General features: G+C 39.0%; 1 long non-coding RNA gene across 1 annotated transcript; it reads right to left on the reverse strand.

Moving 5' to 3' along the window:
- Window positions 2556-5273, reverse strand: LOC107641934. The gene is made up of 5 exons (XR_001620529.2): window positions 5070-5273; window positions 4888-4989; window positions 3492-4066; window positions 2984-3388; window positions 2556-2878 (listed from the first exon to the last, which is right to left on the reverse strand). It is a non-coding gene; the product is annotated as an uncharacterized LOC107641934 (long non-coding RNA).

A 17989-nucleotide genomic window follows, 5' to 3' on the forward strand; every position in this document is an offset into this window, starting at 1 on the left:
CATTAATCTCATCTCATTTACATATTCTAAAATTAAAAGTTTATTTTTTAATATCAAAATTTAAAATTAAATCTTTTATAACACAATTCCTCAATATAAGACATAATAAATAAAAAGCTTAATATATTATCTTTAGTAAAATGTTGTACAAATTTTCATTCAAACATATCTCTTGCCAAGTTAGTAGCTACATTATCTTCAATAGCATTGCTATCTAATAAATTCGTAGCTAATTGGATGTACTCATTATTGGCACTACAAGAAAACATGTCTATTGCCACGCTTTTTAAGCTACCACCACGCTTTTGAAAGGGTGACCTATCAAAGGGTGGCGGTTGCTCTATCGCCACGCTTTTTGCAGCCTATTGCCACGCTTTTTGTTTGCCACGCTTTTTTACAAACCGCCACTTGTAAAAACGTGGCTGTAGGTGGAAAATACAGCCACGCTTTTTAAAGCGTGGCAATAGGTAGAGATATGGCCACGCTTTTGAAGCGTGGCGATAGGGAGAGATACGGCCACGCTTTTGAAGCGTGGCGATAGGGAGATATACGGCCACGCTTTAAAAGCGTCCCTTAGATCGTACATAAGGCTTGGTATGGTTGTGAGGAACACTAGGACCAGGACCAAAATGTTTCACAGCTTCTCTGAAATAGCAAAATCAACAAGGGAACAAAAAACATGTTTAAGTTACAAAAGATAAAGTAAGACATAAGACAAGAAGAAGCAAAAGTGTAATACTCCAGAATCCCCAATTTTCGGCTGAATTAGGACATAGCAAAGCCGAACTTACAATCTGACTGGGCAGAACAAGTCCTTTTACATCAACACATCATTTCTGATTATAGTAATCCATTGACTCCTCAGCAATTGGAAAGAACTGCAGCACATTTAACTTACCAAATATAAATAAAACTGAGCAGAAAGATGGAGTAAATGTAAAGCAGGTTCATTAAATTTAGAAGAAAATGATTAGATACTACTCACCTTCAAGAATAATAGAAGACTAGAAATCATCAACCTTGTTCATTCCAGCCTTACAGTGGACAACCACAACATTCTCAATATCTAACTTCAACCACGAGTATGCACTATGACAGAAAGAGATAACAAGTTGAAGTATTGGGCAATTATGATCATCAAATGGAAAGCTAGCCACCTGAAGAGGGAATATTGCAGATGAAAGCAGCAGTTGGTTTGTAAAACAAATCTAAGTGCTGAAAAAACCTAAAACCCAAGTGAAACAGAAAGCTGACACATGTAGTCTAGGTGTTGGAAATTAATCAAGACATCTGCATGAACACTCTATTTCCTCAGAACATTTATGATCACATTAAAAGAGATAATGTTGTTAAGTAGAGTAATATTATATGGTCTAGTAATCAATAATTATTCCACGATTTCCCAGGCTGAGAAACCACGTTAACAATATGGGCTATGATATGTAACACCTAAAAAAATAATAATTAAAATTCTAACAACATGCATGGATTGGCTTCTCTAAAATGATACTCACACCTTCAATCTAAAGGTGCTTCAAAGGGGATAAGCAACAGTTTTCCCAACAGTTCCAGGTGCAGCACCACATGCCAGGCGAGTTGTCACACTCAACTCAGAATCTTGCACTAGACCAAATGGATTGGATTTAACTAACCAATCTTTCAAAGACTCATAAACAGCAAAGTTTAGACCTACAATGGAACCTGGAAAACAGGAAAAACAATTAAAAATAAGAAAGCATTAATTCTAATAATAGCACTACAGCCACTACAGCAGGAGAGGAGGGGGGTGGAGAACTTTAGGGAGTTAATTATATCAGTTGCATGAATTGCCCAAGCACAATATTAAGATTTGTCATATTTGCCATTATGATCATGACTGTAATCATCTCGGCGACCAGAGGCACGGCGGTTGTTCCCCAGTGACAATCAACGGCGGCGGCTGAAGCTTCTTCGACGGTGACTAAAACCAACACGCAGGGACAATAAGGTTTTTGGAATCTTAAACGAAGGTAAACCAAACTCAAAAACCCTTACCGATGGTGAATCTCAGTGGCGCTAATTTAATTATCAAAAATTGATTTAATTAGCTTTAATAAAATAATTTCTGAAATTAAAATCTTTAATACATAAATAAATTGAAATTAGTTCACAAAAAATTTTTATGAAAGAGCTCTACGGCCACGCTTTTGAAGCGTGGCAGAAAAGAACCTTTTGGCCACGCTTTTAAAGCGTGCCAAAAGAGTACTAGGATATGGCCACGCTTTGTAAGCGTGGCCGTAATGAAACCCTATCGCCACGCTTTCAAAACGTCCTTGTTTCTCTCTATGGCCACGCTTTTGAAGAGTGGCCGTTTCTATAATCAATTGCCACCCTTACAAAAGCGTGGCCGTTGATACTTTTCGCCACGCTTTTGAAGCGTGGCAATAAAAAAAGTGGCCAAATCTCTAATCTATTGCCACCCTCATAAAAGCGTGGCCATTGACCACTTTTGGCCACGCTTTTGAAGCGTGGCAAGAAAAAAGCGTGGCCATAGGCCTTTTTTCTTGTAGTGTGGGATCAAATAATTGTTCATGTTCTCGTTCTTGATACGGCTCATTTTCATACAAAACTGTAGATAATCTCTAACTGAGTTAGGAAGGAATTTACAAACTATTCAGTGCAAATTTTGGAGGCAAAAAATACAGTTGTACAAAGTTTTTAAATCACCAATGTCAAAATTTTCAAGAGAAACCTGAAGAAATGACACCTTCAACTGTGGATAGCGAGTCCAAAACTATGCATGGCGGATAATCATTCACTGCCTTGTATGGATGTAGACAACAATCGATGCTTGAAGTTCGCGACCCACCTTGAAGTGAGCATTAAAAAATCTTCTTTCCTGTTGTTAAAATCCCAATATAAATAAATGATTAAAAATTACCCTCAATAATAATAAATAACAAAAAACTAAGCAGCAATTTCTTTACAATATTCTTATTATTACCTCTCTATAATCATATGAATTTAATAAGTTCTTCAATTTTTGTTCTTCCGAATCAAATAAAACAATGTGGCTCAGCAGACATATTTTTGCATATTCGGATAAAAATGAAACAGAATCCATCAGAAAATGGTCAGGCTCATTAAGAACTCCTCTCTCTTTGCTGCAGAACACAATAAAATTAAAAAGAATTGTTATCTTATTTCAGTCCCAATGAAGATTACAACAAGCCACTCCAGGATTGTGAATTCCAAACCTTGGTGTGCAGTCCAGGAATTGCATTGGCAGGTCGCGATGCAGTACGGAGTAGTACGGGGTGGCATGGCAAGGAGTTAGGAATAGGATGTTTTTCACTTTCCCATGACTAGCTTCTCTGGCAAGGTGGTTTATAACATCCTCAGGTCCCTTCTGTTTTGAAAGTAAAGAATATATAATTTATTTTTCATAGATGTTCACAAAAGATCATTAAGATAAACCCCTCAATTGTAAGAATGAAGAATAGTGACAATACTTGATGAACCAAACTCATATACAGAGACATTGGAATATTGGTAGCAAGCAAAAATATGACAGCAAGTACCATCTTCAGAGAACAATTGGTACGCTTCTTTAAATATTCTTTTGCTTTATAACCGGGCAAACTAGGATCTTCTATCATAGCCAAAAAATAACCAGATAAGATCACAGCTATGGGAAGAACGCGCAACACAAACCTGTACTTCATAGTAATTATTATCATAAACTAATTAAAACCAGCAGACCACGTATAGACTTATATATGCATGAATAATTTTGATTGAAGCACCTGAACTCCTTGTGGCCTAGTACACCGTATAAACCCAGAACCCAAGCAAGAAGACAAGCGTATCTCCACTGTTTTGAATAAATGATACCATCTATGCAAAATGGTAAGAAAGAGAAGATCATCACTGGAAATCCCTGAGTGAAGTACCAGTGCCACTTGTGAGTTCCATAATAGTCTCCACCCAAAGAAACAAATTGAATTTTAGAAAATTAACTGGTACTAGAATCCATGTTCCATACATGATACGATCTAATAAGCAGGTAAGTCTGAGCACCAGCATCCTGATAGAAAATAATAAAAAATAATTTGCCCTAAATCAAACATCTGTGATTGATATTTGAAAGCTAAAATGTTAGATTAATGTGACTGCAGCCAATGCAACAAAATAAGTTCCCTGGAATATATTACATATATTACTGGAATAAGATCATGTCACAACTCACAACTGAACTCTTATTATGTATGAAAAATTAAAATTTGGAGTAAGCAAGCGTAATTTATAGCAAAAACAAAAGGAAGATTACCAGATTGAATTTAGCAGAATCAAGAAATAAAGAAGCTTTGGAAGGATCAGAAGAGTGGAGAAAATAGGATGCTAAGATGTTGGCCAAGGTACAATCTTTGTCATGAGCTACAGCTTCTAGAATCACATGTCAAAAACCAATCTGCCATAGCTTAGTACCTTCACAACATTCAAAAACCAAATTCCAGGCAAACACCATGCATCAAAATTGAAATTTTATCAAACACATATCAACAACAAAGAACCTGATGGAAGCTATAGAAAAAACACATATCAAACACATATCAACAATGAAGAACTTTCCATGCAATTGCTTGGTCATAGGACACTGGCCTGTTCATGTTGGAGGCACATATTCCTCCTAGAAGATATGCAAAACCCTGAAAAAACAAACAAAAAGAAAAATGAAATTTTGAACTCTGTATATTGCATAAGATATCAACTCAAATCAAAACTAGAATGGCAAAGAGAATCAGAAAGATGCAAATCATCAAATTTGAAGTTTTGAATTACATGGTGACCTCAAAATTTGATTTGTAAGTTATGAGACTATCTCTTAACAATTAAGTGGTTACGTACAATGGATTCGTTCATTCCCATTCTGCTGAGGTCATCAATAAGCCTTCTTTCAGATATGTGGTTTCCAATCCCAATTCTTCTCTTTATCTGAGTTTCTGCTTGCTGCTCATTTTTGCAGACATAACCTGTCAGGATATGAAGCTAGATTAAGGGAAAGAAAAAGGATTAAACACAAGCCAAACCTTTATTTCATTTTCCATTTCTGGTGTGAGACTAATTTGTTGGTGTATTCCAGACCGAGCAATATCCATTATAGACACGGTGAAAAGCCTTATTGCTTCTTTCACATGCTCCTCAATAGCAGCATGAGTTCTGATGTAGGAGAAATTGAGTTAGAATGTCTAAGATGCAGGAACTATATCAAAAGAATAAACTGAAGGAGAAATACAAAGAAGAATTAGATTTAGCTAATAAATTTAGTTTCTTATACGGCATAACATATTGAGGGGATTAGTGGAATCATGTAATTTGGATTATCTTTCAACTCAAATACAAGAATTTAATTAAAAATTTCATAAGATTATAAAAACTAATATAGTAATTAAACATTTTATTTATTGTAAGAACATAAAAGAAAAGAGAGCTAGTAGAGAGTGCAGTGGGCCCAAATGATGTAACAGTGATAAACCACTATTTTATGGTTTATGTTGTGCTCAATTGAGTGGTTTCATCAAGTCTTTGCACACTTATTCATACGAATTGCATGGTTTTACAATTCCTTCCTAGTTTTATTTTATGGTTGAAAACTTGCTTCCTAAACCTTTAATTTGTGTATTTTAATTCCCCTTATACCATTCGATGTCGTGATCTGTGTGTTCAGTGTTCTCAGGCTTTATAGGGCAGGAATGGCTTAGAGGATGGAGAGGAAGCTTGCAGAAATGGAAGGAGCACAAGAAATAAAGGAGACAACCAGCGAGCATTGACGCGCATGCATGGCTCACGCGTGCGCGTGATCTGGAGATTTTTACAGTGACGCGTGTGCGTACCTGACGCGTGCGCATGGATTGGAGTTCTGCAAGACTACGCGTGCGCGTGCCCAACGCATTATGACCAACGACGTGTGCGCGTGCTTGACGCGTACGCGTGACATGCGCGATCTGCAGAAATCACAGAAAATGCTGGGGGTAATTTTGGGCCTAGTTTGGACCCAGTTTTCGGCCCAGAAACACAGACTAGAGTCAGGGAACGAGCAGAGACTCAACAGAGATTTTCATTAGCGTAGTTTTAGTTTTAGATTGGAGATCTTAGAGAAAAATTACTCTTCCTCTAGGTTTTCTTTTACATTCACATATTTTTAGTTTTATGCTTTTGTTGTGGATATTGAGAAGAGTCATTACCTTCGTTGAAGTTATTATTCTAGTTTGTTTTCTTATTCCCTTACTCTTCCATATCCTTAATCTTTGCTCAGAGTTACAATTGGATTATTTTTAGAATTTATTAATGCAAAGGATTACTTTTACTTTTAATTAATTCCTAGTTATTGTTTATCATGTCTTCCTTTTATTCCCTTTTTAATTCTGTACAAGTTATATTCATGTCAATGGAGTAGACTCCCAACTTGACTTAAGGGTTGATTAAATGGAGACCCTTGAGTTAGAATGCTCAAGTGATTAGTTAAATTGGAAGTTGTTAGCTAATTCTCTATTTACTATTGCTAGACCTTCCCAAAGGAGAGGACTAGGATTTGCGAATAAGAGTTAGCTCAATCACTTGACTTTTCTTTATTTAGTAAGGGTTAACTAAGTGAAAATAACAACCTCTTTATACTACACTTGAGAGAATTCCAACAAGGATAGAACTTCTAATTAATCATTCCCCCAGTCAAAGCTTTTTATTCTGAATATATAAATCTCTTTTAATTTTCATTGCGTTAATTTACAATTATTTATTTCCTGTTATTCAACTCTAAAAAAATTCTCAGAAAACTCCTGATTAATAAGATAGCACCCTTTTGTCAACTCGTTGGGAGACAACCTGGGATTCATACTCCCAGTATTTTTATTCTAATTTTGTGACACCCTTTCTAAATTGATAAGCGAATTTTAGCTGGTTAAGAACTGTACTTACAACGCTATTCTTATATTATAAATTCTTAATTGGCCAATTTCCGCCCGTATCAATTTTTGGCGCCGTTGCCGGGGAGTTGCAATTGTGTGCAAAATTATTAGTTAGTGTACATATTTTTAATTTTTGCGCATTTTATTTTATTTTATTACCATGAGCTGTATGTTTCTTTCATTGAATGACGCGTTCGTTGCCTGATCCGAGCTTAGCCGCATTTGATCCTAAAATTGAAAGGACTCTTTCAAGTATTAGGCGAGCTCGGCGTAGGTTAGCCTCTGAGGGTGGTGAAGTGGTTGTTATCAATTCACTAGTCTCATTTGAAGGCGAATCTAAAGTGCCATCTGAAGAAGAAACAAGCTCATTTTCTACTAATTCAGTTGATTTACGTGCAGGTAATATGGTGGAGCCCAAGAGGATTACTCTTCAGGAAGCTGTAGCCCCATACTTTACTCTGCAACCGTATCAAGTGCGTCACCCAAATCTGGCTGCAGATTTTGAACTGAAGACTGCAGTAATCAACTTGCTGCCCAAGTTTCATGGCTTACCTGCTCAAGAGCCTATCAAGCACCTAAGGGATTTTTAGACAACCTGTTCTACTGTTAGGCGACATGGTGCAGATGAAACTTCTATTCTGCTAACCGCCTTCCCATTTTCTCTTGAGGGAAAGGCGAGGGAGTGGTACTACACCCAGTCTGAAGTGACCGTTACTAATTGGGATACGCTCAGGAGAGAATTCTTGAAAAAATACTTTCCAGCTGAGGTTACAGATAGACTAAGGAAAGAGATCTCTTGCATTATTCAAGGCAAATCAGAGACTCTTTATGAGTATTGGGAGCACTTCAAGAATCTTCTGGACACATGCCCCCATCACATGATTGACAAGTTGGTCTTGATCAGCTACTTCACTCAAGGCATGAAGGTTCGGGATAAGACCACATTGGATGGTGCAAGTAATGGTTCCTTGAAAAAGTACAAGACCGCAGATGAAACGTGGCAACTGATCAGCATCCTAGCTGAGTCCACTCAGAATCACAGGCACAGGAACAACCACCCCAAGGCTATTGCAAAGGTCTCCTCTAGCAGTGAAACTACTGCTTTCACACAAGTTGTATGTGAGATGACCAACCTACTGAAGCAGATACAGCTGAATCAACAACAACCTCAACCTCCCTCACCCCAACAAAGTCAACAGTTGGTTTCTCAAAGAGTATGCAGAATATGTGCTGATTACGCTCATTACACTGATGAGTGTCCGCAGCTCCAACAAGAAGACAACACCGTGGCAGCTACTCATAATTTCTATGACCGCTCGAATCAGGATACAATCAACAAGACGGAAATTACAACCAAGGTGGAAACCACAATCAAGGTTGGCAAGACAACTCCAACCAGGGGTGGAGAGATAATTCCAACCATGGATAGAGGGACAACTACAATAGAGGAGGTAGAGACAATAATGGAAATCAGAGGTGCAACAACAACAGACAGCAGAATCAAAACCATCCTTACAGAGCACCTCACCAAAGGCAGTCCCAAGCGCCTCAGAACAACCAACAGCAGGTCCCTCAAATCACTTACCCATCTTCCTCCCCCAATGATGAGTTGCTTCACTCTCTTGCACAAAGACAAACGACCATGGAAAACACACTTACTGGTCTGACTTCTGCTATACAAGCTCTCGTCTCTCAGATGGGATCGTCGAGTACCTCCAACACTCAACCTTCAAGCTCTAGTACAATTCCTTCTCAACCTATACCCAACCCCAAGGATGGCATCAATGCCATCACTTTGAGGTCCAGAACCACAATACAAGAGAGGAATCATGAAGAGCCAAGCTCAAAGGAAAACATACAAGTTGAAGGCATTGTGGAGGCAGAGGATGCTGAAGAAGAGGATGTGGTACAAGACTTGGTTGAAGAAGAAGCAGCTCAGCCAAGGAATGGTGCACCAAGGGACGCAGAAGCTGCAAGTGGCGCCATTCCTATCCCATTTCCACACCTTGCTAGGAAGTCCAGAAAGCAGATGGAACTAGACCCTAAAATGGTAGAAATATTCAAAAAGGTTGAGGTAACCATTCTACTTTTTGATGCCATTCAGCAGGTACCTAAATATGCTAAATTTCTAAAGGACTTATGCATGCATAAAGATAAATTACAGAATTTAGAAACTATTCCTCTAGGTAGTTCCATTTCTGCATTGGTAGGTGATATACCTGAAAAATGTAGTGACACAGGTCCATGCATGGTTACTATTACTATAGATGGTGTGAAATTTCCTGACTGTATGTGTGATTTAGGAGCGTGTGTTAGTATAATGCCATTGTCTGTATATGATGATTTGAGGCTCCCTCCCTTAAAAAGGTTGGCAGCTAGTTTTGTTTTAGCAGATAAAAGCATTATCTCTGTGGTTGGAATTGCTGAGGATGTGCTAGTGAGCATTAAGGGGCTCACATTTGCTATTGACTTCTATATTTTGGAAATGCCCCCTAATGACTCAGGAAGACCATCATCCATCTTGCTTGGAAGGTCATTCCTGAAGACTTCAAAATTCAAGCTGGATGCCTTCTCAGGGACTTATTCTTTTGAGATAGATGGCAGAGCAGGGAGCTTCGTTCTGGATGAAGCAATGAAGCATCCCCCTGAAGATCATTCCATCTTCCAGTGCGACATCATTGATGAGACAGTAGCTGCAGTTCACCAGGAGGAAGTAGAAGAAAGGCACATGGAGCAAGATGCAAGTGTGGGGACACCCCCGGGACAAGATGAAGACACGTTACAACCATCACTGGATCCAGATGATCAAGTGCCTAGCCATGAACCGAAATTAGAATTAAAGCCCCTTCAACCCCACCTCAAGTACGCTTACCCTGAGGATAATCAGAAGCTCCCAGTTATCATTGCAAGGGAACTCACTTTCCAGCAGGAGGAGCAACTGCTCAGTGTGCTAAGAAGATACAAGAAAGCAATTGGGTGGAGCTTGGCGGATATAGTAGGCATCAGCCCTCAAGTCTATGAGCACAGAATATTTTTAGAAGAGGGAGTGATGAGAGGACTTTTGCGTGGTCTAGAAATTCACAGATAAATCCTCGTTGCAAGTATAGTTTCTAAACCAACAAGAGTCCTTTCATACAAAAGTTTTGGTTGTCACAAGTAACAAACCCCTAAATAAATTGATAACCGAAGTATTTAAACCTCGGGTCATCTCTCAAGGAATTGTAGGGAGGTGTTCTTATTATTGGTTATGAGTCTTGTAAATTGGGGGTTTTGGAGTTTGGGCAATGGACATAGATATAATTAAAGCAATAAAAATAAATAAGAGATTTTATGTAATTAAATTAAAAACCTTGACCCGGAAAAGATTAATCGGAAGTTTTATCCTCGTTGGATTTCTCAAGATTAACAGTACTAGGTTGTTGTTTCTACTTGGTTATCCTTTACTAAATAAAGAAAAATTAAATTGGGAGCCAACTTCTGTTCACAAGTCCTAATCCTCTCCCTTGGGAAGGATTAGCGTAGTAACTAGAGTGCTAGCCAACAACTTCCAATTACCAATTAATTCTTGAGTATTCCAACTCAAGGGTCTCCAAATATTAATCAACTCCAAAATCAAGTTCGGAGTCTACTCAGTTAATATGAATGCCATTTTCATAAATTATAAAATAAGTAAAAAGGGAACATGGTAATTAAAATTCAATTAGAAACAATTAAACAAATAATAGATTCAAATGGAAAAATATTATGGAATAAATGCAGAATATAAGAATCTTAAAAGAACATTGAACCTGGAAATTAAGAAGAAGAAATCCTAATTCTAAAACATAAGAGAGAGGAGAGAGCTTCTCTCTCTTAAAACTACATCTAAACCTAAAATTATGAATTATCAGAACGTCCTGAGTCTCTGCATGTTCCCTGACTTAAATCTGTATTTCTGGGCCGAAAACTGGGTCAAAACGTGGCCCGAAGTCGCCCCCAGCATTTTCTGAATTTTCTGTAGATCGCGCATGCCACGCGTACGCGTCGTCCACGCGTTCGCGTCACTGGCCGAATTCCCTTTCCACGCGTGCGCGTCAGGCGCACGCTCACGTCGTTGTGCTGATCTGCTTCCACGCGTACGCGTCAAGCACGCGTACGCGTCGCTGTGATTTTCTTTATTTTGCGAGCACACGTGAGCCATGCGTGCGCATCACTTTTCGCTGGTTGTCTCCTTTATTTCTTGTGCTCCTTCCATTTTTGCTAGCTTCCTCTCTATTCTCTAAGCCATTCCTGCCCTATGAGGCCTGAAACATTTAACACACGGATCACAGCATCGAATGGTATAAAGAAAAAATTAAAATACACAATTTAAAGCTTTAGGAAGCAAGTTTTCAATCATAGAATAAATCCAGGAAGGAATTGTAAAACCATGCAAGTCATATGAATAAGTGGGTGAAAAGTTGATAAAAACCACTGAAATTAGCACAAGATAAACCATAAAATAGTGGTTTATCAGGGAGCAAGACCTGTCCGTCAACCCCAAAGAAGACTGAATCCCACCATCTTAGAAGTTATCAAGAAAGAAGTGACCAGGCTACTTGAAGCAGATATCATTTACCCCATCTCAGATAGTGAATGGGTCAGTCCAGTACAAGTGGTGCCCAAGAAGTCTGGAGTCACAACAGTAAAGAATGAGCAAGAAGAGCTCCTGACAACTAGAGTACAGAATTCATGGAGAGTTTGCATTGATTACAGGCGTCTCAACCAAGCTACTCGCAAGGATCATTATCCCTTGCCATTTATTGACCAGATGCTTGATCGCCTGTCAGGTAAATCACATTACTGCTTTTTAGATGGTTATACAGGCTATTTTCAAATTCATATAGCTCCTGAAGATAAGGAGAAGACTACTTTTACATGTCCCTTTGGAACGTATGCATACAAAAGGATGCCTTTTGGCTTATGTAATGCACCGGCTACTTTCCAAAGATGCATGATGAGTATCTTCTCAGATCTTATTGAGAACTGTATGGAAGTTTTCATGGATGATTTTAGCATTGATGGTGATTCATTTAGCCTTTGCTTGGATAGTTTAGCTAGAGTATTAGACAGGTGTGTTAGTTTAAACCTTGTTTTAAATTTTGAAAAATGTTACTTTATGGTAAAACAAGGTATTGTACTAGAAAATATTGTTTCTAATACTAGTATTTCTGTAGATCCAGCAAAGGTAGATGTCATTTCTAGTTTGCCTTACCCCTCCTCCGTGAGGGAAGTCCGTTCATTCCTTGGCCATGCAAGTTTCTACAGGAGATTTATCAAGGACTTCAGTAAGGTAGCATTGCCTTTATCCAGACTGTTACAGAAAGACGTTGAGTTCGAATTGAGTAAGGACTGCATGAATGCATTTGATAAGCTGAAGATCGCCTTAACTCAAGCTCCTATTGTGAGAGGACCGGACTGGAGCCAGCCATTTGAGATTATGTGTGATGCTTCCAACCATGTAATAGGAGCGGCGCTGGCTCAGTGTGAAGGTAAGGATCCTTTCGTAATTGCTTATGCTTCTAAGACCTTATACGCTGCTCAGTCTAATTACACCACCACTGAAAAAGAGCTTCTAGCTATTGTTTTTGCTCTGGATAAATTTCGAGCCTATTTACTTGGTAATAAGTGATAGCATGAAAACTTGTCTCTCAACAATTTTCCTTCGGCAAGTATTCCGAATTGTCGTCAAGTAAAAACTCACAATAGAGTGAGGTCGAATCCCACAGGGATTGATTGGTCAAGCAACTTTAATTAGAGGAATGTTCTAGTTGAGCGAAGCAGAATTTGGTTTGAGAGTTGCAGGAAATTAAATGGTGGGAAAGTAAATAGCAGAAAATGTAAATGCTGGAAGTAAAGAGCTAAAAGTAAATGACGAAAAGTAAATTGCAGAATTGTAAATGGGAATGGGGAAGATGCTCATGAAAGTAAATTGCAGAAATTAAAGAGAATAGGTAAGATCAGAAATGGGGATTCATTGGGCTTAGGAGATGTTACATTCTCCGCATCAAGTTCATTTTCATCTCTTCCTCAATCAATGCATTCATTGATCTCTTTGGCAATCTTAAGTGATCGAATTCCAATTCCTTGGTAATTCAATCTCTCAAATCTTGATCAATAGCTAATTCCTTGGTCAATTGCTCATGAGAAGAGATGAAGTATGGTCACTGATTATACCACATGCATTCCCAAATCAAGTGTTGGTAGGATTATAATCACCATACCCAACCAAACCCAATTTGGTCCAACATGAGAAAGCATTTCTAGCATGATCTCTTCATTCCTCTTCCAAAGTTCAGAAGAGATCCAAGTATGAATAGCTTCTTTTCCAAGATAACTACCCAATTGGATGAAGATTGAAAGCTTTCTAGTAAAATCAAGAGAAAAGATAGAAGAAGAGTAATGAAAATTAGTATTGATCCATCAAATTAAAACAGAGCTCCCTAACCCAATGAAAGGGGTTTAGTTGTTCATAGCTCTTGAAATGGAAAACAGAGGTGGAGAATACATCATGAAAACTAGAACTAGAAGTGCAGAGTAAATTATACAGAGAGTAGTTCTCAATTTCCAATCCCCCAAAAAGCTATTTCCTGATTCAAAACTACCCCTATATATACTACTCTTCTGATCTTCTAGTTGATTCCTCAAGTCTTGGATATGGGCCTTTGGATCTTGAGTTTGAAGCAGTTATCTTCTGCAGTGGGCTTAGCTTTACTTGCAGAGAGAAAGTGTGAAGTAGGAAGGGTCTTTAGCTCAGGACGTTAGTGGTGTTAATGTTAAGTGAGAGTGTGGGTTCGAGAACGTTAGTGACAATCACCTTTTTCACTAACGTTCCTCACCCAGGGATGATCCACGTTAACTTCAACGTTAGTGGCACCAACGTGACCACTAACGTTGCCTCTTGGTCCTTCGCACACGTTATTGGGACTCATCTTTTCCAATAACGTTGAGAGTCCTCCCTCCCTACGTTAGAGTTCACGTTAACTTAGTTAACGTGGCACTTAACGTAGGCTTGCCGATTCTTCAAGAACGTTAGTGACACTTACCTTTGTCACTAACGTTCCAAGGTGTCCCTACTTCCCATGTTAGAGTCCACGTTAACTAAGTTAACGTGGCTTCTAACGTGGTAATGATAGCCATCTCCAGCGTTAGTGACAAAGGTGAGGGTCACTAACGTTGGCTTATCATCTTCTTTATCCTCATTAGCTTCCACGTTAACTAAGTTAACGTGGGAGCTAACGTTGCTCATAGTGACTTGTGGTGGTACATCCCAACGTTAGTAACAAAGGTAAGTGTCACTAACGTTGGCGATCACTTGCTTTCTCCATGTTAGCTTCCACATTAACTAAGTTAACGTGGCAACTAACGTGGCTCATTGTAGCTTAGCCAACGTTAGTGACAAAGGTGAGTGTCACTAACGTTGGCTTCTCTTTTGCTTCCCACCAAGAGAAATGAGTCATTATTGTGGAAGTCATGTCCTTGTTTTTATGGTGGTTTCATGCATAGCAACTTAGGTTCATTCCTTCACTGGCTTTCAGACCTTTATCATGTCCTGAAATACTCACTTAATTGTACCCTATGAGACTCTTATTCATTGATCCTTTTATTGTTTTCTGGGCTTATTTGTGTTCTTAGGCTAAGTGCTCTGTGAGGGGGCGACTCTTTAAGATAAGCTTTCAGCCAGCACTCCCGAACCAGTTGGTTCAAGGTGCTAGGTGTTAAGACACCCCTAAGGACTTACTCCCTCAAGTCTCTTTCCCCCATACATACACACCACAGGCACATGGTTTGTTTATTTTCTTTCTTGAGACCTTGGTGTCCAGCACCTCTTTGGGTTACTAAATATTCTGTAGCAAGGTTGCTCTTGATAGTGGACTTTTAGCTGATAATCTCGGGTTAGTTAACCCAAGTTACCAAGTGATGAAGCACTCCTACGAACTTATTCATCCAAGCAGATCCTTGGTACAGGAGCACCACAGACACATCTCTCAAGTTTTAAACCCTTGGTGCCTAGCCTTATTCTTTATTAACTTTTCTTTCTTTTTCAACTCTTATTGTTCTTTTCGCCTTTTTCTTATTAGGATCTTGTTATTTAGCTAGTCTCATGGGGTGTGTTTCAAGCATATGATTCAGGACAGATAGTTGTCTTCCCACCCTTGTTGGTGAACTAACTTAGCTAACTTATGACCACATCACACACTAAGGAACTTACTCCACAATATGAACTCCACTCTGGCCTTTGATAACACACATTCTCTTTTTATTTGATTCAAAAGGAGACAAGCAACACAATAAGCAGGATGGAATTGAAGCAGGTATCGTGGACAGTACACATATGACAAAAGCAATAAAGCAACCATTAAACTCTAATCATCTAAACTAATGAGCAACTATAAATCAAGTTCCTTCTGACTTCCAATTTTTAGCATTTTAAGTACATGGAATTAAGTAACAATACAACCTTCTGGTGATGGTTTCTTGCTGTCCCCTTGTTGTCCTCATCCATAGTTTTTGCTCCTTCACTTCCTTGGATGATGGTGCACCATTTCCTCAGAAGGTTCCTGCAAAGTCATTGGAAGTTGCTTGTTTCCAAAGCACTTGAGACATAGTTAGCTTGCATGTATGCTTGGGAATTTTCTGAACTTAATTTAGTGTGTGAACACCAAACTTAGTTCTTTGCCTAGTACAACAAATTGCATACTTGCAGAGATCTTCATATGTTGTTATTAACAAAACAACCATTAACTTCAGACTAAACTACTGCCAAGTGGTCCCCCTGAGTGGTTGGAGCTAGCAATTTGTCATTGGAGTGTAGTGTGATTATAACTAATATCTTTGGTGGAACACCAAACTTAAAACTACACTTTCACTCTTAGGTTTTGTCTTGGTGTGGAACACCAAACTTAGCTCCTCGCAACACAGGGGAAACAACTTGTGATTTTTATTGAAATGATAATGAAAAAGAAACTACCTCAGGTTGGGTTGCCTCCCAACAAAGCGCTCTTTTAGCGTCGCTAGCTCGACGATTCCTTCATTACTTGAGATGATACTTCACTTTGGGGTTTTCCCCCATGTTGCCCATATAGTGTCTGAGCCTTTGTCCGTTCACAGTGAAAGTCCTCTCCGATCTTTCATCCATGATTTCTATGAGCCCATATGGTGAGACCTTTGTAACCAAAAAGGGTCCTGACCACCTTGATTTGAGTTTTCCTGGGAACAGTCTCAATTTGGAGTTGTAGAGGAGTACTTGCTGCCCCTTTTCGAAACTCCTGGGTGCAAGGTGCAGGTCATGTCTTCTTTTCGCCTTTTCTTTATAGATCTTGGCATTTTCATAGGCTTGCGATCTAAATTCCTCCATTTCTTGCAGCTGCAAGATCCTCTTTGCACCAGCAGCAATGCTGTCAAAATTTAGTATCTTGAGAGCCCAGAGAGCTTTGTGTTCCAGCTCCAGTGGTAAATGACAAGCTTTCCCATACACTAGTTGATATGGGGACATTCCAAGTGGAGTTTTGAATGCTGTTTTGTATGCCCAAAGAGCATCATCCAGCTTCTTCGACCAATCCTTTCTTGATATACCCACAGTCTTTTCCAGAATCCTTTTTAGCTCTCTGTTGGATTTTTCAGTTTGCCCACTTGTTTGGGGATAGTAAGGAGTGGCCACCTTATGTTTTACCCCGTATCGTAGGAGAAAAGCTTCTAGTTGTCTGTTACAAAAATGGTGAGTGCCCGTGGGACTCTAAATCGGCTAAAGATATTCTTCCTAAGGAAGTTCATGACCACCTTGTTATCATTCATTGGAGTTGCAATAGCCTCTACCCACTTGGAAACGTAATCCACTACTACCAAGATGTACTTGTTTGAATATGAGGTTAGGAATGGTCCCATGAAATTGATTCCCCACACATGAAACAGTTCCAGTTCCAAGATGAAATTTTGTGGCATCTCATTTCTTTTGGACAAGTTCCCAGATCTTTGGCACTCATTGCAGCTCTTTACTAGTTCTTTAGCATCCTTGAAAAGGGTGGGCCAAAAGAATCCGCTTTGTAACACCTTTGCTGCAGTTCTGTCCCCTCCAAAATGGCCTCCATTGCATGAGCCATGGCAATTCCACAGGACTTCCCATCCCTCTTCTTCTGAAACACATCTTCTCAGGATTCCATTTGAACATTTCTTGAAGAGATATGGCTCATCCCAGACAAAATATTTTGCATCATTTATGAGCTTCCTTTTTTGATGTTTATTGATCTCTGGAGGTAAGGCCCCAGTTGCCTTGAAGTTGGCAATGTCTGCGAACCATGGTGCTTTGTGAACTGTCATCAACTGCTCATCAGGGAAGAGCTCATTTACACTATTATCATGTGTTCTACCTTCATCATGAGGGATTCTGGATAGGTGATCCGCTACTTTGTTTTCTACTCCCTTCTTGTCTCTGATTTCAATATTGAATTCCTGTAACAATAAAATCCAGCTTATTAGTCTTGGTTTTGATTCTTGCTTGGCAAACAAATATTTAAGTGCTGTGTGATCTGTGAAAACAATCACTTTAGCACCAATGAGATATGATCTAAACTTGTCAAATGCAAAAACTATTGCTAGCAATCCTTTTCAGTAGTGGTATAATTTCTTTGAGTTACATTGAGGACTTTGCTAACATAGTATATCACATGGACTAAGTTATCTCTCCTCTGCCCTAACACGGCCCCAACTGCAAAGTCAGATGCATCACACATCAATTCAAAGGGTAAGTTCCAATCAGGTGGGGAAATGATAGGGGCAGAGGACAATCTTTTTTTCAAATTCTCGAATGTTTGCATGCATGTTTCATCGAAGATAAATGGTGTATCAGATACAAGGAGATTGCTCAAGGGCTTGGCTATCTTTGAAAAATCTTTAATAAATCTTCTGTAAAAGCCAGCATTCCCTAAAAAGCTTCTAATTGCCTTGACATCACTAGGTGGAGGAAGTTTTTCAATAAGTTCCACTTTAGCTCTATCCACCTCAATGCCTTGGTTAGAAACCTTAGCCCA

Source organism: Arachis ipaensis, chromosome B05 (genome assembly GCF_000816755.2).
Source record: "Arachis ipaensis cultivar K30076 chromosome B05, Araip1.1, whole genome shotgun sequence".
Classification (NCBI taxonomy): domain Eukaryota; kingdom Viridiplantae; phylum Streptophyta; class Magnoliopsida; order Fabales; family Fabaceae; genus Arachis; species Arachis ipaensis.